At 46.4% G+C, this 26,694-nt stretch overlaps 1 long non-coding RNA gene across 2 annotated transcripts; it reads right to left on the bottom strand.

The window, feature by feature from the left end:
* LOC128852834 (uncharacterized) lies at nt 1–25,033 on the bottom strand. Of its 2 annotated transcripts, none has more exons than XR_008450887.1 (4): nt 24,924–25,033; nt 24,440–24,576; nt 6,172–6,326; nt 1–106 (listed from the first exon to the last, which is right to left on the bottom strand). It is a non-coding gene; the product is annotated as an uncharacterized LOC128852834 (long non-coding RNA). The 2 variants fall into 2 exon arrangements; XR_008450888.1 differs by having other exon boundaries at nt 24,440–24,562; nt 24,924–24,998.
* Between the last annotated feature and the right edge of the window lie 1,661 nt (nt 25,034–26,694).

Here is a 26,694-nt window from a genome sequence, read left to right as displayed (position 1 = left end):
ATTTTCCACAGCAATGTTTTTCAGGCTGCTTTGGCCATTTCTCCTTCATTCTCTCTGAAATAGGTACCTCCACTTTGAAGTGAGAAGGGCAGGTCCCAAAACACTGCTGTCACAAACCAGAAGAGGTTGTTATACAACACAAAACCCTCCATTTGAACAACTTACACAAAGGGAGAGTCAAACAACAGTTTCCCTTCCTGTCATGAATTGTTTCAAGTGTGAAATGGCCCCCAGACAAAGAAAAGAATTTTCTTACCACATTCAGGACACAAAACCAGTAATTCAGCCTTAAATTCTATAAAACCAAACAGCCTAGACTGTTTCACAAGCCTTAACCCATCCAACTTTAAAGTGTCTTCACTGCTGAAGCTAGAAAATAGCAGCTGCCTATGTAAAGCAAAGGAAAAACTCTGCCATCCAGTTTAAAACCAGAAAATACATCTGGGAGAAGTCTCCTTGTCCAGTTGAATGAAATACACTTTTCTCAAGAGCTAAGGCCACAACGCCTTGAAGGCTTAATGTCAGCATCCTCAGCTGGGTGAGGTTCCCTATCCATCTTGTTCAAGCAAGAGAATCTCAGGTTTTCACCATGAAGGGCTGATTTTCATCATAAATCTGGCGCTGCAGTTTTAGTCAACTTGTTTTGAGACAGAAATGGACCATTGGGAGAGAGTGAGCCCAGAGGTGACACATCTGTCTCATGGATTGTGCAGGAGCACGGCCATCCCAGTTAGTGCTCATTGATCCAAGCGCAGCTTGTGAACAGCCTTCCAGAAATACAAAGGCAAAGATTTTTTTCAGCCACATCCACAACAGAATATAAACAAAAGGCTAAAGATTGAGGCAAGGAAGATTAGGTCAGATGGGGAAAGGGGAAGAAAAAGCCTGAACACACTTCCTATGCTTGTTTCATTATTCTTGTTAGAAGTCCTGTAAGAGGTCACGAAACCTCTGTCCCCAAGGGTCTTTAAAAACTAATTAGTCCAGATATTACATAGGTAAAGTCGACCTTACCTTGGGACAGGGAGACAGACGCAACCTTGACAAGGTCCTTCTTATGCTGCTTCTTCTGTGGCCTTATGCTGTAGCATGAGCAACACCAAGCCCTATCCAAACTGACTTTGACCTTCTGCGAGAGCCTTGTTATGCTACCAGCCAGATGACCCTGTACTCTAGAAACAAGTTAAAACCAGACACTATAATCACAGTCCAGCAGAAGCCGTGTTCTGGCCTGCAAGGCTTGCTGGTCTCATGTGAAAAAACCCAACCCGTTTAACATCCCCAGCAGAACCCCAAAACCGAAGTTCACCCCCAACAAGCAAAGCCCACAGTCCCCACTCCAGATTTGGATGACAAAGATGGCCAGAGGGGAGCAAATGGAGCAGATATTTTTGTTTGTTTGTTCTTTGTTCCTTGTCTCTCAGACACTGGTGTCATTTAGGATATTTTGTGGAGGAAACACATCACCACAATGACGGATCCTGTCTGGTCCCATCAGCACAGAGGCATTGTGTCCCCAGAGTAACAAGAGAAGACTGCCGTTCCTGCAGGGAAGCCTGCTCAGCGGGAGGTGTCAGCCTGGGAAACACGATTGTTTCTCTCCCATTGGTTCAGTGGCACTCAGAAACTTTCAGGGTTGGGGGAGAAGGCTGAGTCTGAACCCAGAGGTGTGCCAAGGACTTGCACGAAGGACAAGGAGCAGACTTCACACCCAGGCATTGTTGCAATGTCAGCCGCCCACTGTGTCAAGGGAAAAGGAACAAGTAGACTTCAAGTGGCTGTTTCCTACCGGACGTGACTTGTCGGGTAAGGAAAGGGACTTCTAAGCCCTTCTCCCATTAGCTGACACTTCCCACTGCACTCCCTCACCACCTCTGTGTGCAGAGCTGCAGTCACAAATCATGGGTTTATTTAGACTGCTTAAAAAATAAAAGGATGCATCCATTTACTATGTGATTTCCTTAATTCCTAATAAAGGAACCTATTTGCTTCCTCCTCCATAAGTCACCTCTGGTTCAGCAGTGTGGTAGCAGGACAAATGGATGGCGTGAGTTAACATTCCAGTGCCCTCTAGCAAACACAGCTTTTGCAGTAGCAGGAGGACTTCACATCCTCTTTCATAAGAGGATCAGAGGACTTCAAATTCTCTGTGACCATGTGGAGAAAAGCCTGGCAGAGCCTGGCCAGGCTGTTCTGCCAACCAGCTAAACGGGGATCCAAGGTGCAGAAAGATTGAGCTATAGAATCATAGAAAGGAAAGGTTTGAAGAAGGTTTTCCTAGGTTGGAAAGGACATTTGAGAACATTGAGTTCATCTGTATCTGTCCACTATTAAACCATACCCCTAAGCACTTAATCTACTCATCTTTTAAACACCTCCGGGGATGAGGATTCAACCACCTCCCTGGGCAGCCTCTGCCAGGGCCTGAGAACCCTTTTGGTGAAGAAATTTTTTCTAATGTCTAATCCGAACCTCCCCTGGTGCAACTTGAGGCCATTCCCTCTCATCCTATCACCTGTCACCTGAGAGAAGAGACCAACACCCACCTCACTATAATCTCCTTTCAGCTAGTTGTAGACAGTGATGAGGTCTCCCCTCAGCCTCCTTTTCTCTAGGTTTTCTCTAGGGAACCCCAGTTCCCTCAGTGACTCCTTATAACACTTGTTCTTCAGCCCCTTCACCAGCTTTGTTGCTCTTCTCTGGACACACTCCAGGACCTCAATGTCTTTCTTGTAGTGAGGGGCCCAGACACATGCACAAGCTGAAGAGCACCAGCTCTCCAGAGACCCAGCCACCAGATTACCTGTGCTCACATCCTGCAGATCCCGGCTGGGGCTGCAAGTGTTATTCTATATAACACACAGGAAAACTGCCTGCAAAAAAAACCAGTCTCTGCATTTGGCTTACTGGGAAAGGAACTGGGTTCTCTGTGCAATAAAGTGGGCTGCATCAATATCAAATACGTATGTATTATAATTTTGTCTCATCACATTTCGTCTCATCTCTGCTGTTTAGAGCCCCTCAGGCTTTACCTCTTGCCAGTGGGAGATGCCACGACACGGCTCTTCACCAGGTAGAAGCACTTGGAAGAGCTGCTTGTGAACAGCAGGCTCAGAGGGAGAAACCAGCAGAGGCATGCACAGAGCAAGTGATAATTTCTGTGCTGTGCAATTACAGCTGGGAAGGAGTAAACCTCTGGTGCACAAACCTGCCAACAGTTTACTGCCGACAAGGAAACAAAACCGACAGTTGACACTGGAACAGCTACTGATACCCTGTAATCATCTTAAAAATAGACTCTTTGCAAACCTGCTTGTTAGTAGTGAGAACATATGCTCTTTTTAAGAGGGGGGAGAAAAATCTCTCAGCATCTCCAAAGCAACATTTGCATTAGCCAGAGCAAGCATTTGGTGAAGCTGAAGCTGCAAGCATCTTCCCAGAACTCGGTCCAGTCCTCCAGACACATTGAGATCCTGCATTGCTACAGTACATCTCCCAGCACGAAGCACACTTAGCCTCTGAGCCCAGCAGCAAGTGCTTGCGCTGCTATTTCAGACATCCAGATTATTCCATCTCATTATGCATATATATTTAGTTGTGTTTTCTAGCACAATGCTGGGTTCAGCACCCTAATCTGGCTGTACTGTGGCACAGAAATGCTGCTGTCCTAACTTCTGAGCCCATCAAAGTCTGAGAGTAACCACATCAGCGAGCCTTCATCTTCCTGCCCATTCCTTAGTGCCCACCCCGTGCTTTTCAGCGCAGTCATCCTGCTCTCTTTATCAGGACACTCAAGCGGACAGAGTGATGAGTATCCCTTCATCTACATTCCACTGGTAGCTAACATCTGCCATGGCATCCTTAGGACTCCTTTTCACATGGCTACGGTCCGTATGCAAGTGTGTGACATAGGCAGAGACTACTCCAACATAAAGGCAAGGTGAAGCACAGTAGTGCATCTCCAAACTATGCCACCAGACACCTCTGGGTGACAGCAACCTGACCCTGCGTTGCAGGCAGGCAATAAAACCCATCAGTAACTAAGGCCTTCCCCCAAGCTCCTGGTGCACAGACTTTACTCACAGTGAATAGTTCCCAGTGCTCCTTTTAACCACAGCCCGCAGACTAGGGTGGACAGGGGAACACCATCTCTGGAGCAAGTGGTCTGGAGACTTACTCCAGCTTGGAGGTCTCTCCATCACCCAGAGCTGGATGATAGCACAACGCTGGCCCAGGGACTGTGGCATCTCAGAGACAAGCGTAAGGTATTCCTATGAAGGACAGCACAGCTCAGAACTAACAGAGACTTAATCAGGATCTGGTCTGTTCTGGTGGGGCTTTTTTGCTTGATTTTAGCTCGTTTTTATCAAATCTTCTTGAAGACAGAACAATATCCATCCAGAAAGGAGAAAGAGCCAGTTTGATCCCTACCACATTTAACATAAAATTCACCCACTTACAACTCACTGTCCCCTCAGTGCTCAACATATCAACACTGCAGGAGAACGAGGAACAAACATTCCCTTGTAAGTGGATTTCATTTTGGTATAAGCCATTTAGAGATTATATCCATTTCAATTTGGGCAGGGATCCAAGGTTAATATTCCTGCTCTTGTTAACAGAGCTTTGCTTGCAAAAGCCTATCAGCTCACTTTTATATCTTATTTGGAAAAGTCATTGCAGCATTGCACTACGCACTAGGACAAGGGGAGAGGAAAGGCAGATCTTGATGGGGCTCTGTGACTGCTTTAGCCAAGAGTAGTTTTCCTAAAACTCCTGGACACATATCACTGGTCTCCTCTGTCTGCCACTCACAAACACAGACAATGCAGACCACTATTGTACAGCCCTAGGGTGTCCAACGCCAGGGAAACTTCAGAGAGTTTCCATTGTCTCCACACGGTCAAGGAAGGAAGACCTCTGCCAACCAGGTACAACATATGGCATGAGGGTAGCACCCTCCATCCAGGATCACAGCGGCATTCAAAGCCAGGCATCCCTTTAAAAATTCATATTTATGCAAACTGTGGTTTCTCAGTTCCAGGGTTATGTTGCTAGCCAGGTTCCCAAGGTCCCTCTGGGCCCTTTGGTAGATTGGCCATTCAAGTTCAGCCTGCATACACTTTCCTGCCTTGCAAATGCCCTGGATCGCATATAGTGATGTGCCAGAGCACCAGCTCTGGAGCTGACCCAGAGGAAATCCTGTCACAGAAGAGTTTCAAACCTCAGCATCTTATGGAGAGCAGGCACGAGAGTCCATGTGCCAGTTATGAACTATGGTCTTCAGATCTCCAGCCACCTTGAGACACCCCAGAACACAAAAGAATGGAAGAATGCTTTAGGTAACAAGGAACACAGTCTCTGCTGCTGCAGTTGCCAGCCTGGAAAGGATTTGGCTGCACACCAGCAGTCACCTTGCCGTCAGGAGACCGTCTTTATTGCGTGACCCCAGCACCTGGGCAGGAAGACAGCTTCTTCACCCAGGGCAAATATACTAACAGCTTTCACAGAGGCATCCTCGGATTAGCTCCCAACAGTCAATACTGCCAGCATGAATTATTAATCAGCGTGTCATTCAGCCTCAAAAGCTGATATATCCACACCATACAGGAAAAAAGCTTTTAGCAACACACCCGTGTCAGCAAGCCCAAGGCAAGCTTGCCAGGCACTTTCTCACACTTCCCTCCTGAGCTGCTGAGAGACGACAGGAGGGGACCCGTGGTGGTCTGCTTGCTGCAGTCTCCAGCAAAGAGCCGTGCCGGCCCCACGCACCTCCTCTCCCAGAACCAGCTCCGTGCCTGGCTGCATTAGCTCAGCACATCCACCTGTCACACAAGTCACTCGTTTGGAAAATTATTCTGCTGGAGCATCGCTGAGGACACCTTGCCAGTGAAATATCAGACAACATCAGGCAGTGTTTACTTGCTCCAGTGCAGATACTACACATTTATTATTTACACTTTGCAGCGTATTTTTAGAGTTATGTCAATAAGACTGAGAGTTATCAAGTGATCTGTTTGCAGTCAGTCAAAACCTGCCATGATTCCCAGTTTGCCTGAGGAATTTTAGGACAGGAATTTACCTGGGCCTAAGACTCAACACCAAAGACTGGGGATGCAAGAGATATTTATTTGAAATTACAGGACCCCAAATCGAGTTTGTGTCACTTACCTCCTCTGCTCTCTGCATGAGGGTGCTCCAAGGGGAACCAGTTCCAGGGAGAAAGAAAGCTCCTGAAATGGTGTGGTAACAAAGCATAGAACTCCTTCAGTCCCAAGCATTTAAAGAGATGGTTGGGTTGACTTTTATAGACTGTTCCAACTGTACTAAAAAAAGACAGAAGTGGAAAAAAATAATTAGGCCAAGCTGAACATTTTGTCCTTCTCCTTGCTCATGCTTGGAGACTGCTCAAAATTGATGCATAGGATACTAGACTTCATTGAAAAGATCCCATTCATTGCAGCTTCTCTTTTGTTATCACAAATAAGTAAAGTATTTCCCAGACGGCACCTCTTGCACTGCAGGGCTTTATGCTTCTTCTGAGTTCAGGAGTTCTTTCATGCGATGGTACCAGCCGCATCCCACTGAGCCAGAGCCTTCCAGGCACCATGGCTTTCTGCACCCCTCTCTCAGAGCTGGAGGTCAGCTCTCCTTCCCCAGCAGTAAGATGCAACCCATCCAGCCTGGAAGAACTTGGTAAAGACCATGCCAGCACAGCTATGACTCCCCACATGTGGGGAACATGGATGGGTCTGGAGAGTGTCACAGCTGTCCCACATCAGCTCATCAGCTCCTGTCCTAGCCAATATTTTCTCTCATCTTTTCTACTGTCTTTTGTCAGAGGTGGGGAAAACAATGAGCATTTCCAACCCAGACATGGCATAAGCTCATTATTCCCCTTGCTAAGAGCTGCTTAATAGCAAAACTAGCAAATATCCTCCCTGAAACCTGAACACATTTTAAATTTCTTCTTCTGAATTGCCTTTTGAAGTGAAATCTAGAGCTAGAGGAAACAACTTCAAAGAAATTCACTGGATGGGATGCATTCTAGCACTTTACCAGTAACACAGACTAACCACAATTTTCCTCTTCCAAAGCTGGTAGTGATGGACCATTAAGTGCCAAATAGCCGTAGTTATCCCAAAGAGTTTGAGAGGTTGTTCAAGAGCTCAAAATAATAGCCATACTCCAGGTGGCAAGGCATGCATCACCTCCAGTGGCAGCTCTCTGATGTATAAAGATTAGCCAAGGTTCTCTCCCCATCCTCACATTTTTTTTATTATCAGAAATGCCTTCATAGTTGTGGCTGAAAGACCAAAGCATCCAGCCATACGTCTATAAAAGCCACTAGGTATTTTAGCAGCCATGCTCTGCTGCAAGTGCCATATCTGCAATGGGAAATGTTTAAGATTTGGTTCCCAAAAAGTTCCTTTGCATCAGTCCTTGGGCTGGGCTGGTTCTAGTATTCCACCTGCCTTTGCAGTTCAGCAGCAGAGATCTGAATTCTTGGCCCAGTAATGAGTGCCAAGGCAGTTGTTTTTATCTTATTCAGTCAACAAGAACATGGAAATCAATTTTTCCCAATCTCAGTTATGGCTAGAAATCCATTCCTTTTAGGCCAGCTAAAGGATTAATCTATTGAATGGTTTGCAGGCATTTTGCTGACATACAAACATTTGAGGAATACATTATGCTTCCCCCCTCCTACTATAGCATTAGTGCTTTTTTTTTCCTGTAAACATCTTTGTTCGGGAATCCATGAGACAGGATGTGGAAATACATCTCTGTCTTGCAAACGAGGCTCACGTCTGCAAACTTTTGCACTGCACTTAAATTGCTGGTGTGTAGTGACTTCAAAAAAGAGCAAAGACTCCTAACGATGCACAAGACATGTCAGCAGCATTAAGCCTGTGCTGAACTGCCTTTACGGAGCCAAACTGTACAAAACATCAGCAGGGATAAATAAAATAAATTATATAAAGTCCATCTTCAGTGGTAGCCTTGACCTAAACACTTGCCAGTATAACATGGCATATTAATTAATAGTAAAGGATCTCTCCTGTCTCCTCTGCTGGCTTCACAACTCCAAGACATGCATGTAAAAAGCCATCTTGCATGTATTATGATAGCAGTCTAATGCAATTCTGTCGCCTATGGGAAGGGGTAGTTGACCACAGTTTCTTCTCAAAGAAAACTGGAGATCTCATCACTTCTGGTGCTTACTTTGGTCTCTGGAAAATTTCTTGCCTTGTTCTCAGCAGGATTACAAGCTACTCTGCAGACTTTCTGGAAGAGCGTGTTACATTTAATAAGATAGTTGGCTATTTTTTTTCCTCCATTTTACAGATCTGGAAATAAAGGCAAGTTTTTCTCTATTGCCATAAGTGGGCCTTCCTGAAAACACTCTGCCTTGAACACTAGAATCTTCTCAACTCCATAAGAGTTGTTTCCCACCCAAATCTGGGGATACATTGCCCTCACTTCCAGTATCTGCACTTATAAAAAACAGGATCTAAATTTCCACTTGTCCAATATCACATCTTCTCCACACCCAGTCTTCAAATGTCAGGACTGTTTGTATAACTTCCCACAGGTGATGAATTTCAGGCCAAAGGCTAGGATTTATTTTAAAATGTTCTTCACAAAATTTCATCTGGGCAGCAATATCGAAATGGTTTTAGAAGAACAGAGAATGATAAAGCAATTACATCCCATGCAGCAGGACAGCAGAAAGAGAGTGCATCCATCTCGCCACAGCTGCCCTTTCTTCCTCCAGCAACCAGAGCCCAACAGACTGTGCAGATCTATTTCCCACCACTGTGGAGGGCACTACAGGTATTTCCGATTCAGAAAATACTCTCTGTTGTGATATGTTACCTTTGCCAGAAGGGACATATCTAGTTATAAAGATGCAGTAGCCCTGTGTCCTGGTTTAGCCCACCCCCCAGCCAGGTCAACAGCTAAATCTGGGCAGCTTTCCATCCCCCAGGAAAGTGAAAAGGGAAATGAGAGAGACAGAGACTTGCGGGTTGGAAACTAATACCGTTTTAATGCAATGATAATGATAAAAGGAAGATAACAATATTAATAAGAGAATAATCAAATACATACAAGTATACAAAAACCAATTCCAACTCCCCAGTAACAACACATCACCGCTGATGCTGCAGGGCAGGCGCAGGGAAGGTCCCAGGCTGGACTCTGCAGCAGGCAGGAGCTGAATTCAGGAATACACGGATAGGTTCAGGGACAGACAGACAGGTGAGGTCCTCCCTGAACTGAAGAAGAAGGAGCTCTGCAATCTCTAAGCTTTTATCCTGTGCATGATGTGTATGACATGGAATACTTCATTGGCCAGGGCGGGTCACCTGTCCTGTCCGCACCTGCCAGCAAGCAGCCCCCCACATCACCAGCAACGCTGGGATGGCCTTAGTTTACATAGGAAGCAGTGTGAGCAGTGGTCATCTGCACACTAACGGCCCATTACCTTGATGAAAAGTCAGAGAAAAACGTTCAGCCTTAGCCCAAACCAGAACAAACTTGCTTACCTACAAACAGACTCTACCCTACAGGGCCACAGGGAGAGAGCAGAGCTGCTCCAGAGCAATCCCCACCTGAACACCCTGCCTAATGCAGACACCAGTGGAGACCATCGCAAGCGTACAGAAAATTATCCTTTTCTTTGCCTCAAAATGCCATGTAGGGATGCAACACAGAAAGGAGAGCAGAACAGCAGCTCCATTCACTCAGTAGCTGTTCCTGCTCCAAAACAGTCAGCTGTGAATACTGACCTTGGTGCCTTAATGGTACTACATTCCCATTGTACCCAAGAACCCCTCTGAAGAGCTCTCAGGCTGCCCATGGAACACATATTCAGGCCGGTCCCCATGAAGGTGCCCTCCTTCCCCAAGCTGATCCTTCCCAATTACTGTGCCTCTGTTTCTCTATCATTCACCTGCTGGGCTGAGGCTAAAACAACATATTACACTTGCTTCTCAGCTAAGAGCAAATCTCCAAAAGTGGATTTATCTCACACAACTTCCAGCACTGGGAGCAATGCATTTCCTCATGAACCCTCTGGCTGGTCTCCAGCTGCCATCAGCAAAGCCCAGTCAAAAGGTGAGTCTCTCCAAAGAGCATAGCTGTAGGCTAAAATAGGTTGTTTCTGGCTATCCCTTGCAAGTCTTTGTTGCCTATATCAGGATATAAACACCAGTCACAAAACACGAAGACACCTACACCATTCTGGGAAGCAAGTCCCCTTGTAGGAAGAGCAAAATGTCCATGCTATGCATTGTCTGGAGGAGAGCAGGGGATGCTCAAGGACTCCTTTGTACCACCATATAGTATCACTGAAGAGCTTCCACCAGGTTCTCCCATCTTGCCGGGACATCCAAGACAGATCCACAGTAACTGAATAATCAATTAATCCTCCTGTAGAGCTCCATTTACATAATGAAAACGCAACCTCCCAATATACCACTATTTTTCAGCTGTCTAGACTAATATATCTGTCCTGTACTTGGAGGGGGGGAGACCTAACACAGCTTCTATTACGGGTGGCAGAGTTCCAGCCGAAATCACGTGGTGGCAATAAAACTTCTATTGATTTCATGTAAGCATTTAACCCTAGCAGAACACACATGCCTGCAACAGCCCACAACGGACTCCAAGTCCAGCAACCCAGACCGAATTACAGTTGCACCTCACCCTGAGCCTGGGGAATCTCTTTTCTTTCTCTCTAGCTTCAAAAGAAGCCATAGACAAGCAGAAATCAAACAGGTTGCACTGCACATTTTGAAACACGGCAACAAGTTTGGATTTTTCAGTAACCTATCTCAGACTGCAGAGCTAAGTCACACCCTACAGACCTCAATGAAAAAACAAACCAGCTATACTTCTATGTCCAACTCATTCAGCAAGGGCCTGGGGTTGGGATCTGTCCTCAGAAGTCTCCTCCCACACTGAAGACTAGGACTGGTGATGCTGAAATAGCCCTGCTGCTCCACTCTACAAAGCACTGGCAAGGCACAAGTCAGTAGACAGCAGAGACTCTAGGGGTGAATTAAAGCCCTTACTCTTCCTTCAACTTTCACCTCCGTAAATAGGATATGAAGAGCAAACAATCAGTAGCTCACAGCAGGGCCCATTTGCAGGCTCTGGCTCACAGCCAAACTAGACTTGGCTGCAGATCCGCGATCAGCAGGAGAGGCTGAGGTTCGGCTGCAGTCCTCAGCCCTGTCACAGACTTCTGCAGGTCAACAGCCAAATCATTTTGAACTTATCGCCAGGCTTATCAGTGCAAGGCTCCCACTCAATCCCAGACATTGGAAAGGAGAACCAAACGTCTGGCCTGCACCGCCGACAGCATAGCTGGACCACTGAAGATAAAGGGAAAGCTTTGTCTGACCTTCTCCTGGGCAGGACGGTCTCGGTGTGCAGTATGACAAGCCCTGAACCAGCATGCAAGGCTCGCATTGCTTCAGTAACAGCACTGTATTTATGCATTTCTGTAAGAGCGTGGTTTAAGTGAACATGCTCTGCCCTCCGCTGCTTGCTACAGGTTGTCTCTTCAGCTTGTGCATGTCTAAGCAAACTCATAACGTCTTACCTGAGGGATCACATTGTGCTTTGTTGATAACACAGCCACCTAACACGGATCCAGTGACTTCTGGCCACAGCCAAGGCACACACACAAATCATCCACTAATTGCAGCAGACTGACATTGCAGCGGGGAATAAGGACACCGATGCCACACCACAGAGTTCCCTACAACCAGCTGACAGCGATGCTGAGCCCAACCTGTCCCCATCTGAACAAGCAACTCTTCTGCCAGCAAAGGCAGCTCCCTCAAGGCACTGACCTGACCCAGCACCATCGTCAGAGGAGATAAGGTCTTCAGAGCACATGCACAAAGCACCAACTGTATCTCGCACGTTAGCCAAGGCCACAGCATGACAAGCACCATGAACTACCACACGTAGGGACACAGGGGTTGGCCAAACCCTGTGGGGATGGGACAGCCACCACGTCAAGTGAGTGTTGGGAACACGTCCTTAAAGTTTCCCATTTCTTCCCACTCAACCAAGCACAAGGCCAGGAGATTTTGCTTTCTGTGTAAACAAGCACCAAGATTTGCCTTGACATTTGTAGATCACTGGAATTAAAAGGTTTTGGAAGGGGAGACTTCAAAATCCTCAAAAGCTCCGCCCTTGCCAACACAACTCAGTCTCAGGCTCCATGTCTCCTTCTGGCCTTTCCAAGTCCCCCATAACATCATTCTCCCTTTTGAAATGGGGCAGAGCTTCTCTCCTAATAGTCCTCTCTCTCCACAGGACAAGGGAAACTGATTGCACCAGCATTAGGATCTCTGGTCTTCTGACTTTCCAAATGGAGCTCAGGTGGTGCTTCCATGAAACAAACTGAAACAAACACATCTCTGCTCCTGCCTAGGTGAGTTCTAGGCCCGTTTCTTCCCTACCGTTGCCTCCAATGTTCTTTGAAGAGCCCTGGCCTGTCTAACTTTCATCACCTTTCTTGCTTCTCAAAACGGGAATTCCAGTTTTCACAATCAAAGGTCCCACCTACTAGCTCCTCTCTGAGCCCCTAGGGAGGATCAAAGTACAAAGTCAACTAGATTTCCAGGGCTAACTTCTCTAAATTTCTTGCAGAAGCACACCCAAGGGTGGCACATCTTGGGGCATGTGTCAAGATGCGCGTTTGGTAGGGTTTGTGGATTTGTTTTGTCAAGTTCTCCCCAGGCAACCGTCAGCACAGAGATCATCACTAGGAGCCATACCACAGTATTAATAGAACAGCAGGGACTCCCTGTTACCAGGATATCCCAGAGCTTCAACCATAAGGAGAACCCTGGGCTATTGTGATCTTGTTCTCCTCACACAAGAGGACTAAGGCCCAGAGTTTTCCATTTGTCAGGTGTTCCTCTGCATAGTGCTGCTCAAGGATGTCAGCGAGTCATTTAGACTTGGCAGCCCTGTATGTCCCAGGCATAAGTTTTGGCACAGACTCCAAAGCCTAGGGCACCGATATCTTCCTAGATAGCAGTTATATTCCTCTATGCTTCTTCCAACACAGCTTTCCCTGCCCTGCTCCTCACGTCCTTCATCCTCCCTGGGGATCCTGGCAAACAAAAGGCTCTTTTACAGAGCTCAGAACGGCTGCTTCGCACAATGACTTTCTCTGCAGGTCTGGAGCTCTTGAGAACAAGCCTACATCTGGTACAACATTGTGTTCGGAGTCATCCCCACTCCCAAAGGACAGGCTGAGCCAAGCTTCTGTTACCAGCACCAAAAGCATGTTCCCCACTTCCTAAACATTGCATCAGAGCACAGAGTGTCAGAAGCATTTGGAAATGCACTGAAGCTGCCTCTGCATATGTGTGTCAGAGGACACGCACGTATCCCGTCTGGAAGCTAGAAGAAAGGCCATCTGCCTTTCATCGCGAACTGGTGACGGTCGCAGATTCTCCCTGTCGCTTTGGCTACTGCAGGCTGAGCTGTGCCCAGCTCCACAGCGTGCTCCAGAGCCACCTCCTGGACGAAACTGTAACAGTCCTGGAGAAAAGCGAGAAGCAGAATCATAGAATCGTTGGGTTGGAAGGGACCTTAAAGCTCATCCAGTTCCAACCCCCCTGCCATGGGCAGGGACACCTCCCACTGGATCAGGCTGCTCAAAGCCCCATCCAACCTGGCCTGGAACACCTCCAGGGATGGGGCAGCCACAGCTTCCCTGGGCAACCTGTGTCAGGGCCTCACCACTCTCATGGTGAAAAAATTCTTCCTTATGTCTAGTCTAAATCCGCCCCTCTCCAGTTTATAGCCTTTCCCCCTCGTCCCATCCCCACAAGCCTTTGTGAACAGCCCCTCTCCAGCTTTCTTGTAGCCCCTTCAGCTACTGGAAGGTCGCTATAAGAGCTCCTCGGAGCCTTCTCTTCTCCAGGCTGAACAACCCCAATTCTCTCAGCCTGTCCTCGTACGGAAGGTGCTCCAGTCCTCTCATCATCTTTGCAACCCTCCTCTGGACCCATTCCAACAGCTCTGTATCTTTCTTATGTTGAGGATTCCAGAACCGAACACAAACCCAAGCATCAACCCCCCAATCCCAGCCATTTTATTTGTAACTGTGATGCCCCTCCATATCAGGTTTCAACATCACTTCCCTACAGACAGAGACATTACCCTGCTCCCGTTCCTAAGCATGGCTCCAAATTTGGGATAGTGCAGGGATCTTGCTGTCAGAGAGAGTTTTGCCCACAGAAACGCTTGTCCTGCCCTCCTGGCTCCAGTGTAGGCATGTCTCACCCCTGACTTCCATCCAGAACCCCGAGACAGGACACAGATGCAGCAGCACACACAGGGGCAGGCACAAGGCAAGGTAAAACAGAGACTGAAGCTGAACCTTTGCACATAGGCTGGCATTCTCCCCACCATTTTCTCCCTTTGTTTTCCACCTACCCTTGGCTCATGGGCAGCACAGACCCATTCTGCTCCCTCAGCTTAAAAGAGTAATCTATTTGGATTTTGCTTCTCTGCAAAAGATCTATACCCTTCCTTTACCAAGGAAGGCTCAGCTCAAGTCACACTGGGACAGACAGGAACTGCTCCCTTCCAGGCCAGAAGAAAGGAGAGGAGACACAGTTATCCCAAAGAAAGGCCATTGGTCCATCAGCAGGGAACAATAAAAAATTTCTTATGGTCCACAAGGCCAGACTCTGCTATTTGATCAGGCTTGTTTCCAGAAACACCCAGGCAATTGAGATGTGTCAAGGAGAGCCAAGACAGTTCACAGGAGAAAGGGTCTTTTCCCAGTCCTACCAAGGGCAGGTGAGAAGAATATCACCAGGATCCTTCTCACTGATGCCCAGGTAATACCCTTCACGCTTGATGCTGGTTTGCATCACAAAAGGTCCATTAGTGAACTCTGGAAGCAGAGGCTATAGACAAAAAACAACTAAAGCACAGATTTATATCTAAGACATTTTTGTGCACACAAAAATCCCTAATTAAACATCATATTGAACCCTTAATGAAAGGTTTTCCTGACTGTAAAGGTGCTAACATAAAGCAAAGGAAGGGTTATAGCAATTTGTAACAACCCCTAGACTGGATTTCTTTCCTCTCAGACTTCTTTCTTCCAAGATGCCCCTGCCATATCCAGCTCACCCAACCCAATACAGAAAGATAAACTCAAGACAATCTGCTTGATCCCCAAAATAAGACCAGGTCAAGGAGGTTAACCACAGACCTCAAAGGTCTGGAGAGAAGAGGCAACACACATCTAAAACTCTACTTGCAGGGAAACCCAAAGGCAGCCAGAAATCTGCCCACCATGCACCCTTCAAACAGGTAGAAATGTGCCAGAGGAACAGCGTAGAGAAGAGTGACACTGTAGTCCTTATGATGTAAAATCTCTTCCCATGTTGCAACATGTTGACCTGACAACATGCCATCAGAATTTTAAATTATGTATCTGAAAACCCTTCTCCCTGTCAGTGAGCGTTTGAACCTGAAGCGAAGCTGGCAGCAGAGAGGAGCAGACAGGAGAGGTAATTACCCGCGGTCTCCTCCAAGAGCTGACAGAAAGCAGGCCCTGTGCTGGAGATCCTGGCCTCATTACGGGCTCTCCTGGAGGCTGCAGCTGCTCCTCTCCATGGTCAGACGTGAGTCACAGCATTTCGAAGGAAAGAGGCGTTCTCCTGCGAGCTCATTAATGGCTGCGGGGTCCATTGACCATAGCACAACTGCAGCCACACTGGTGTTTGAAGCTGGAGCCCCAACATAGTGCTCAAACTTCAGAGACTGAGCAAAAGTCAACCACAAAGTTGGCTTGCTCATTGCTTTGGCATTTGCAATATTGGAAAGAGCTTTCTTCTGAGTCAATGTGTGTTTTAGAGCTAACAAAGTGATGGAGCACTCCTTCCTTGTTAATGGCAGCAAGACAAAATCTGTAAAATTCCACATAGGAGCTGGGAATACAGCTTCTAAAGCTGTTCAGCTTCTGCAGCAGTTCTACTTCCAAGGGGATGGGCTCTCTTTCACATGCTTCTCTAACAGCCTCCCCTGGCAGTGACCTTTGCTGACCTGCCAATCCCAGGGGACAGGACGGTAATTCCAGCTCCATTTCCTAAGCTGCTGCTGCCCATCTCCCCACCTGTGTCTGCACAGAGAGGCTGTGAAACCCTCATGATGGATTGGTGTCCACGGGAGGCTGAGCCACCAAGCCCAAGAAACTGCCAGCTGGACATGAACTACAGACCCAGGCAGCAAAAGGTGATCTGTTCCAGCCACCTCAGCCCCTTCCTAGCAGGCGCCTGGCCCAGGGAAATAAATGTCCTGAATAGCAAAGGACCAGGGAGAGACACATAAATGGCCAAGTCCTGCACAACTGTAAGAAAAGTCCTGTGCTCATTTACTCCAGAGGAAGAGACATGAAGCATGTAAAACCACTTGAATAACAAAACAGGTGCATGGAGAACTTGCAATACACAATAATCCTCAGTGCTCCCTGTCCTTTTGGCTGGTGGCCCAGGCTGAGCCACAACGGAGTGACCAGCCATGGGATGCTGCATACCTCTCAGTGAAACAACGCCATGAGGCTCCAGCAAATCTAGCTCTCCCACAAAGACAGGAATGAGCACTTTGCCTCCAAAAGGTCCACTATCAATTAGCAACTTCCTTTGAGAAAATACAGACCTCACAAGAACAAAGCCTGCGGCATCAGTTGTCTCCTTAGCACAGCAAGCAAACCTCCACCCATGGCGCTGGCACTGCCTCCCTTTGGCAGAGTGAGACAGGAAACAAGCTCAGGCTACTCTGCTCCCAAGGAAGAGGGCAGGCAGGAAATGTGTTTGCATTTAAAGGGCAATGTTGGCATATTATAGGTAGCAAGTTTAATGACACCTAATCATAACACTACAGAATTTTGGAAGGGTCATAAACCCTTGGGCTTTGAATGACCTTTAAAAGGCAGAGAAGAATGGGAATAAGTCACCCCTACAGCCACCTGCTCTACAATTTCCTCCACCTTCCACTAAAATACCCAGTGCTGAAGCCATCAGAATCACTTGATCGAGTCAAACTGATGTTGGTGCAACTCCTGCCAACCTTTCACACCTAAAGAATTAACATGGCAAAGCATTTCTTATCTAACAGGCTTTTTTCTTCAATTGAGAGCCATTTTCTGCCTCTCTCCCTTCTCTTCCCAATTCTTTATCTCAGCCATTTTTTTCAATACAAATCAAATTAGTTTGGCAGCCTGGGGTCCAAGCACCAACACACAGGTACGTACACCAAGTTGCACAGTCCTCCCTACACCCTCCAGCTCTCATCACGCTGTACACACACTAACAGATTTCCCACTGAGCTCCAGGGAGCGAGATCAGACTTCAAATGCCTTCAAGAAAGCCTCGTATTTCTCTCCACCGCACGTCCCATGAGGATCTGTTAACACAGGCAGCTTTCTGCCTGCCATCCTGGTCGGGGATGTGTTTGAGAAGTCTTAAAATGGAGCATAAACTCCTGCCTCCTCCTCTAGAAGTACACATCCTCCTAGGGGGATGGGTGGGAAATTTCACACAGAGTTAGTTTTAATGCCTTGACTATCCTGTGAGGTTTCTGTTCAATTTCTGATCATAAAGTTTTAATGGGAACTCTTTGAAATTGCCAGCTTTTCTGACACATCTTTAGACAGAAACTGTCTATCTATGCAAAACTTGGTGAGGTGCATCCTGATTCTATCTAGAGCACTGTCTACAGGTTTTCATTTAAAAAAGGAAAGTACATCAGATATGCAAGTTTTAGCAACATTTTTAACCATGATGTGTCAACATTTGTCCCACACTTGCAAGCCTGATAGTCTAAATCCTTGGTTGTGGGATTATATATGTTTTATAAAGGTGATTTTGTAGCCGTCTCCTGCAATGGGAAGCAGGGAGCTGAGGACGCACAGAGCTCAGCTCAGAGCTACCATGGGCTAAAACCCACTCTCCCACAGATGGAAACACCAGGGAACAAAAATTTGTGTCAAATAAGCTCCCTACTACACTACCTAACAAGCTCCCAAAAGCAAATCCATGTCTTTCCCCAGAGAGCCAAGCTTTGCCACGGAAGGAGGATTGCAAAGAGGCAGTGGGTGGCATTTCTTAACATGTCATTACTTTTTAGGACTGGATCTGCACACAAAATGTAGTTCTAAACACTCAGGTATTTAGATGAAAGCAGAAGTGAGGAAGGGAATTTAAAAAAAAAAAAAGAAAGAAAAGAAAGAAGAAAGTGGAAAGCAGGAAGCGGGGCGAAAAGAACTAGAAACTTAATTTGGAGAGAGAGAAAAACTAACCTTGGTTTTCCAACACACCAGCTCACCTCAAATGTCAAATATGAAGAACATGCAAAAAAAAAAGTTAAATAAGACAGAACAGATTTTGTAAAATAGGAACAAAAGTTATAATTCCTGATCTGATATAGGATTTCTGACCCCTTGTACATTAGTTCCTGGATTTGGCCCTTCCTCTTAGATACTAGAGGACTGCACACCTGCTCTACCCATCTGCCCCGCACAGGACACCCTTTCCTCCAGCCCGTGCCCTGAGTTAGCAGCCACGGCTCTCAGCAGAGATTGCTGAGCTGTGGAGATGTGCCAGAAATGCTCTGCATGGCTCTTCCTTAGGCAGCAGTGATACGCACTCATGAAAGCACAACTGGACCGCAGCCTCATTCCTGCACCTTGTCCCCAAGCGTACGGCATCATCCTAAGCTAGGAAGGAGGATTTTCTAGTCTCTACCTATCCACTACTCCTGCTCAGCCTGGATCCCCCCGGAATTAACCAGCCCTTGGTTGCTTGTACAGCAGATTTGGGTGCATTTCACCGCGCATCCCTGGACCACCCCGATCCCAGCAGCGGGGGATGCCTTCCCAGAGCAGCACTGCATTTCAAGAGAGGCTGGGTTTCTCTCCCAGAAAGACTTTATGCAAATCAAATCTCTTTTCGCTGGCTCCTGCTGTGCTGCAGAGGGTTGGTGGAGGGGAAGGGGTGGGAGAAGGAGGGGGGGAAGAGGATGGAGCCTCGTTCGCTATCAGCTGCTCAGAAGAGCAGAGCAGAGACAAGATTGATGATGCTCTCTGGATATAAGATCTCCTCCTTGTGAAAGGCTGCTTATGAGGCCTGATAGACTTGTCATCTCTTAATAAACATCGCTGATATGTCGGTGAGGAGAAAGCGGGAGCGAGGGGAGGACACACAGAAAGGTGGCTGACAATTTACTTAGAATGATGCTGTTCTCTCGCCTTGGCCCTCACATACAATTCAGGTGGCCTCTTCCCGGGGAGGAACATCCCCAGCCTCACCAGTGCCAGCCTCACCAGTATCTGCCATCTGAGCAGGACCCAGGGGCAGGCTGAACCCAGCTTCTGGGCATTTCCAGTGAAACAAGCCCTTTCCCTATGAGCCTGGGCCACCAGCCCTCTGCATAAACCCAGTCTTATGTGTCAACAAAGCCAGAAGGCTTTTCAAACAACTTACACAGTAGCTACGGGAGCAGATCCCAATGGGAACAGAGTGCAAGGGAGGCATTTCATCAGCACCTTGCAGAGTGCAAAGGTGTTTCATTGCCGTTGTGTTCCTTCTATAAATTGCTCTCCGACTGCAAGTGGTTCTGCTCTTGCCCACATGGCTGTAAATCCATGTTGGGGGGCGGAAATGGACTTGCCTGTGATCAGGGAACACATCCCTTGCTTTTTTATAATCTCTGCAAAGCAACAAGGGAATTTTGAATGTTTAGTGGGAGCATTTGCCCTACCCAGTTCCAACAATGACAGTAGCATGTAGCAAATGTGATGTTATCACCAGGAGCTTGCTTGGCTGCAACGCACCAATCTATAGTTACCCACATCTAGCTACAGGCATGTAGATTTTGTGTAACTACAGCCACACTTTCCTCGCATACCTGGCTCAGTTTGCATTTAATCAAGCTATGCGTGGTTAAAAATCCTCCAGAGCATTAGCAGGTGCTTAGTGCTGTGTAAGTGCAAAGCTAAGGAATAACGTGCTGTAAGCACAGCTAACATAAGTGTTCATAGCTCCCTGTGGGGCTTGAAATGACTGCAAACCAGCTTCTCCACCTCGGGCTTACATATGCAGAGAGAAGGTCCTACAGAGACCACACAGGAAGCGGTCTGGCTGGAAGGCAGGTCCTCCGCATGTCATAGCTTCTTCCCAGCGATGCTCAGACCAGCCCACAGGTACAGGGACACCTTTCCACAGTGTGGGAGGACATCAGGCTTCCATGCATGTTGGGGCCTGACCAGGACACAAGGAAAAAGCTGTGACATGCAGAGGGCCCCCCAGCACTTCTGCTAATGCTTTTGGCCCCCTCCAAGGTTTCTTCCCCTGCCGACTCCCCTCACACACTGCCCTTCTTGAAACCTGCCCCAGGATGCTGATTACAATACACTTTTATCCTATACTCTCTCTATATATAAAATAACACCTTGCAGTCATTTTCCCTGTCTAACACCAATAGACTCTATTCTAATACAATTTTATCAACAAGTCCTAAGAAAAACTCATTGAGTTACAAGGCTTCATTACACCCCAGCACCAATACTTAGACTTTTAGCAAACTAAATCCTTTCAGGGCTTGGATTAATCTTTTGGGGAACTCACCATATTTTCACCATGGCTTCTGTGTCTGCAGGAACCCAAACCCATATGCAAGTCTTTCCAAAAAGTTAACACAGGAGCAGATTTCCGAGGGCTGGTCTCAGCATCAATAAACAGCCAAGCTAAATGGGCACAGGAGTGTTTATACACTAAATGATTGCCTGGCAGAAGAAACAAATATATTTCTCCCTGTTTTGCACATGAACTTTCCACCATATCTCCCAGGAGAGAGATGTCAGGCCTCCCTCTTCCCCAAAATGACCCACTAGGAATAAGTTTCTCAAGGCTCAGAGTAGACCTGAACGGATTCAGTTTGATTAGAAAGGAAAACAACCAGTACTCCAAAGGTGAAAGTGCAATCCTGGCATTTCCTGCCCTCGGCAGTCCATAACAAATCAGTTTTCCCGGCATCACCTTCAAAATCAAATGAGCACTTCAACACTTGAAACCCTCCTCCTTCGCAAAAAGAAAATCAGAGGGATTTTTGGCAACCTCCAGTTACAAGGCTGGCATTCAGGCATTACACAGGGATCACACTCAGGAACTGGCATGTCCGTGCCTGCCTCAGTTCCCCAGCTCTGCAGGAACATTAGATCATCTTTAGTTGATCTGACTGTAGATTCCCCGGCTTACCAAATTTTTCTTGGACAACCTCCACACCATCCCTCAACATCTAAGTATACAGTGTGACTCTGTAGTTCATATTTTAGTATGAAACAGCTTGCTTTGCAGCTACTCCATGTATACGAACGTCTCGGCCCTCTTACTCACTTGGCATCTCAAGTCAAATCCATGAAAAAGCAGTCCCTCAACACTTCCAAAGACAAAAGTTCAGGTATCTAACACAATACTCCCAAATCCTGATGATTTCCTTGCCTTAGAATATCTTAGGAGCCTTTTACCAAGTTTCAGCTGCTGGTGGCAAGTGATCACACATAATTGTGCTAAAGGATAATTATAAGTTTCCAGCCTCTGTGGCTGTGAAGTACCTGAAATCAGCAGGCAAACAAATCTGAAGTCTCAAATGGACTTGCCCTTAAATTTCACTCCTCCACATAACACCCAACAGCCCCTCTCCTTGAAGATTAGAGCCATGACTTGGAGCTCAGCTGGAGTTTCAGATTTGTTTACACATTTGCTTCCTTGGGATTTTTCACTGCACTGGAAAAGTGATTCTTAGATCAAAACCCCCCCACAAAAAAATGATGCATTTTGTAGATTTTCTCTACCAAAAAAAAAAAAATAGATAACAGTAAAATTAGAGGATAAGAGGTTTTTCACAAACAGAAAGTAAAAAAAGCTTGGCTGAGGCAATAGACAATAAAGAACCAATTAACTACTTCATCCAAGAAACTGAATTGCTTGTCATTAAAAGAAAAAAGTACCAATCTAAATTCTCCATTGTGATTGGAAAGTTAAGGTACAGTATATACTTTTTGTCCTCAGCACTTAACCTAATAGTTATAATGAGGATATCTAAGTGGCTGAGGATATTACTTGGTCAGAGGGTCACCACAGCAAAAGACAGATACAACATAACTAGAAAATATGAGGTTATTTTTGTATCATATTTTACAAGTTGTTTTCCAACGCAAATAAAAGCATTTAAGAAAAAAAAGACAAGACCTTCTGTACCATTTAGAAATTCTTCACATTAGTAGAAATTAAAATAGACAAGAAAAGCACATTGAGACAAAACACAATTAGTGAGTGATGAAGAGGTCAAGTGGGAGTATAAGCCCTGGTATTTGGGGCAATATACTCTTTTTTAAGTAATCGGAACATAATCAAGCTAGAAAAAGAAATGATAAGGAGGAATTATTCATTCTCAGGAACTGTTTGCAGTCTTCTGTCACTTAATGCTCTTCCAGTGCTACCCCATCTATGCACCCCTACAGTTCTGTGCATGGAGTGAACACAGGCGTTTCCTTCAAGGAGCGTTACTGTGGTTTCCTGTTTCAGGGAGTGGGGTACAACTGGAGGATCACAGGACATGAGAGAGAAAGAAAGAAATAAAAAAGAATATTTGGAGGGAAAGGGAGACTTAAGAGGTCTAAGGACAGCTGGGGGTGTTTATTTCTGCAGCACTACCCTACTCAAACAGCAAAACTCTCATCAGATATACAGGATTGGAGCCCTTTGAAAACTCTGCTTACAGCACGCAGCATCAAAGATTAAAACTCCACCAGTTCCCATCTATAACTCACCCCTGTTTGGCAGGAGCATCACAACTGCAAACGTAGAGACAAACGGAAGGTGTCAAGTTAGTAATTTTCTGGCTCTACAGTGAGCAGCATGGAAAATACGTGACCCTGTATTTCATCCTCCAAATCATATTAATACTCAGATCTCAAGCAAGAGGTAATGCAAGAGCAACTAAAGCTGTCCTAGGCGATAGCTTGAAACACATGGGCAGAAATATAATGTAAGTAGTAATTTAGAATGTGTATTTAAATACCAAGTGGAGGGTGCAACAAAGACAGCATCTGAAGAAGTAGTCCGTTACCCAGGGAAAATTCCAGCATCCTCAAAAATCATGTATCACTTGTTTTCACATAAATGTCCATTATCTTTGGTTTGGGGTGTTTTTTATGTAACAAGAAATTATCCCTCCTAGGATCCCCTGGCAAAGATTTAATACTGCCATTTTGTATCCACATCTCCTTTATCATCCCACCAAAAGTCTCTCCCCCGCTCCTCTGCTGACACAGGATAATTCTCCAAATCTGCAGTTTTTATAGAAAGTGAATCTGGACAGTTATCACTGCAAGGATATTGCCTTGTGAAAGATGAGGTGCTAGCTTAGACAAAGAACTGTTCATCTGCAAGCTTAGTAGTCTATGAAACAGCAACTGCCATGAAAGAGTTACCAGGTACCGACATCGCTATCCATAACAACGGTGTTGCACAGAAGATGGAAGTGCTGGAAACTCCCGATGGTATTCAATGCACTGCACAGAGAGCTAATAACCCCCACATACAGCTCAGGTCCCTTGCAGTTTGTCTTTGTCCACACATTATAGATGTCACAGTCAGTGTGAAGTTTGCTACGGGAGGCTGGAGGGGTGAGATGAGGTGGAGGGACCAGAGCGCAGGTGCTCTGCCAACCCTTCAGAGCTGGGGATCTGCTACACGGTTACCTACTGTTCTTTCACCTGGCAAACACAATGCCTGGAAACTACAAGAACAGTGTTAATCCTACCTGTTCAAGCCACTGACCACCTACAATTCACTCAGCGCTCTCCTCAAAACTCTCTCACCCTTGTACAAGGCTTAGCACCTAATATCTACATAGTCTGAGCAAAATTAGGGGGCATAAGTGAAGGAGATATGGAAAACCAGCAATTGCAGCACCCAGTCTGGAATTCAGTTGCCACCTACTGCCCCAGAAATCCCGGGACAGGTCCCAGCTTGGGGTCTGGGAAGAATCAAATCCCATTCTAGATCCACCCGTCCGTGAATTGACCTCCTGGCTCCTACAGCTCTGAGTAATCACATGGGACATCCTTCCACACAGCATTCTGCCTCTCAAGACAATACCTCACCACCAAAGCTGGTGAAGGCCAGTTACATCCAATTCCACTGCCTGTAGAGCTTGTCTTTGCATCCACCCCAGCCAGCAGGATTTTCATCATCACCTTCTAAAAAAGCAGATTACTATCACTGCAAGGAGACTCCGTGTCAGTGCCACACAGTAGAGACCAAGGCCAACACAGCAGACCATGCTATATTCACAAAGACAATTGTGTGGACCTACTCACTTCCTTCTGAGGTTCTTCATACTCCAGTGCTGTTGCTCCCTGAATGAAGAAGCCTTCTCCAAAAGACAGTTACGAACGTGTCTCAACAGGGTATATGGATAAATTTGCATGCGCTATCCCCAGCTGTGGAAAAAGAACTAAACAATTCAGCTTGGTTAGGTGGTGCAATAGAGAACCCACAAGGCCCATTTGCTCTGGACACAATGAATACAGGCACACAGAGAACCAGCCACCAGCTCAGCCACCAGAAACAAAAGAGCATAATGATAACGTTACAAATTCGAAGTTTGACAGTGAGTCCTTCCTCCCACTAGTCCTCCCTCTATCTAGTGGAGATAGATCTAAATCCTTGGAAGCAATGGTGAATTCACTCAGTGTGTGCACCTGAACAGATTCTGCTGAAGAGAGAAGAGAAACACCACAGAAGGTTGAAACGCCCTCTGATTTTCCCCAAAAGCGAGAGTCCATCAGTGCAGCTGCATACCCGCAAGACAGGAAGGCAGCTGGCTCTTCTGTGCAGAGTTTGCTGGCTCCCCTTGCTGCTGCTGCCCAGTCAGACACTGCTACTGCATAGCTTGGGACCTCCAAATGATCTTGGGCTATATTTGTGGAAAACAACAACCCGTGGGACTCCATATGCCAAAGGGACTAGAACGGATAAGCAGAAGTAGTAGCCAGGCAACCAGAATGTTGCACAAGGCATGACGTTTGTGAGATAGGTGCCAGAAGTGCCTAACAAAGCGGCTTGTCAGGGTTATCCTGTACCCACCAAGCCAGCAGTTCACGTAGAACGGCATGCGGAGCCCTGCTTTCAGAAATCCCAACCTCCCACCCTAACACAAGTAGTTCTGTGCTAAAAAACCTGCTTCCTGTTGAAGAAATAATGCAAAGGGACAAAATCCTCTGTTACTTGCCACGACTCCTCCAAGGAGAATGAGCATTCTCAGAGGTTAAATAAGGTTTTTGCATGACAAGCAAAACACAGCAAAACTGTGTTTGTCTGCAAGATACAGGGAAGCCCTTATAACTGCCTCACACAGGCAAGCCGCACCTACTGATGGAGAAGAGCTCAGACTGGCAGATGCCTTGATCCCTTCCACTTGGTTCTAGAAAATCCTGTTGTCCAGTGCTCCTCCTGCTTCCCTGATGCTCAAAAAGTGCCACACTGGGAGGTAAGACAGGTTTCCAGGGTACGTGAGGCATGTCATCCATCCCTAGAAAGACACATTCCCTAGGTGGATAGTTGAGATACAGATGTGAGCCATAATTCCCACATCACTGTAATTCACTCAGCCTTAACAACATCCCCTTACCCATTTATTTCACATGAAGTGTCACTGCCCAGCCCCATTGAAAACAAATTTTTAGAGGGAGATGTTAAGAAACCTTCTTTATCTCACATTAATTAATCCGTTCTGCTTGTCCAGGAGCTGCTTTGCCCAGCTGTGAGGAGCAAAGCATGGCATGCTGGAGTTCAGCAATACCCTCCAGCATAGCCATACCAGGCAAAGCTAAGGGATCACTAAATTAACACTTACCACATTGCAAACACTGTGATTCTGGAAAACAGGAAAGCAACGTTTTTAAGGAATACTAGCATAGAATCAAAACATACAGAGCTGGTATTAGTCTTATAATAAAGACTGTTTTCCCTGTTATCCATCTTGTCTCCCATCCAAGAAGCCAGAAAGGATCAGGCTAAAGGTACACTCTTTTTCTGATGTATCGTGCAAATACAGTGTCACTACTGAGTCACACAATCCCAACATGTACACAAGTGGAGTTAAGTGACTTTTACCTAGACACAGAAGGAAAAATTTAGCTTCCCTAAGTTAGCTGTAGGGAACCATACTAGAGACCATAAATGTATTTTATACATGTCAGGCTCCTGCCCGATAAAATGTGGGAGAAACTTTGTGCAACAGGGAAGAGTTATATTAGATGAATAGCTAATAGGGTGTAAGGGCTCTGAGGAGGTCACCTGCACCGTCTCCTTGCCCGAAACAGGAGCCATAAACCATCTTCACGCTTCCCCATGCACACACTTCTATATTTGTAGAGCACCCAGCACAAAAGAGCCCCGTGCTGATGGACGTTTTGATGATTTAAGTGTTAAATAACAGATAGGTGCTATTTATGTGGAAATTATTCCTGTTGGGACAGAGACAAGAAGGCAACATTTTCTCTGGTGCCTCTGCCTGCCTCACCTGCACTCTCAGTGCTCATCCATCTCCCAGGATTGCCTGGAATATTGC

This window comes from Cuculus canorus, chromosome 8 (genome assembly GCF_017976375.1).
Source record: "Cuculus canorus isolate bCucCan1 chromosome 8, bCucCan1.pri, whole genome shotgun sequence".
NCBI classification, from domain to species: Eukaryota; Metazoa; Chordata; class Aves; order Cuculiformes; family Cuculidae; genus Cuculus; species Cuculus canorus.
The sequence above is the reverse complement of the archived record's forward strand: the minus strand, read 5'-3'. Positions and strand labels throughout refer to the sequence as shown.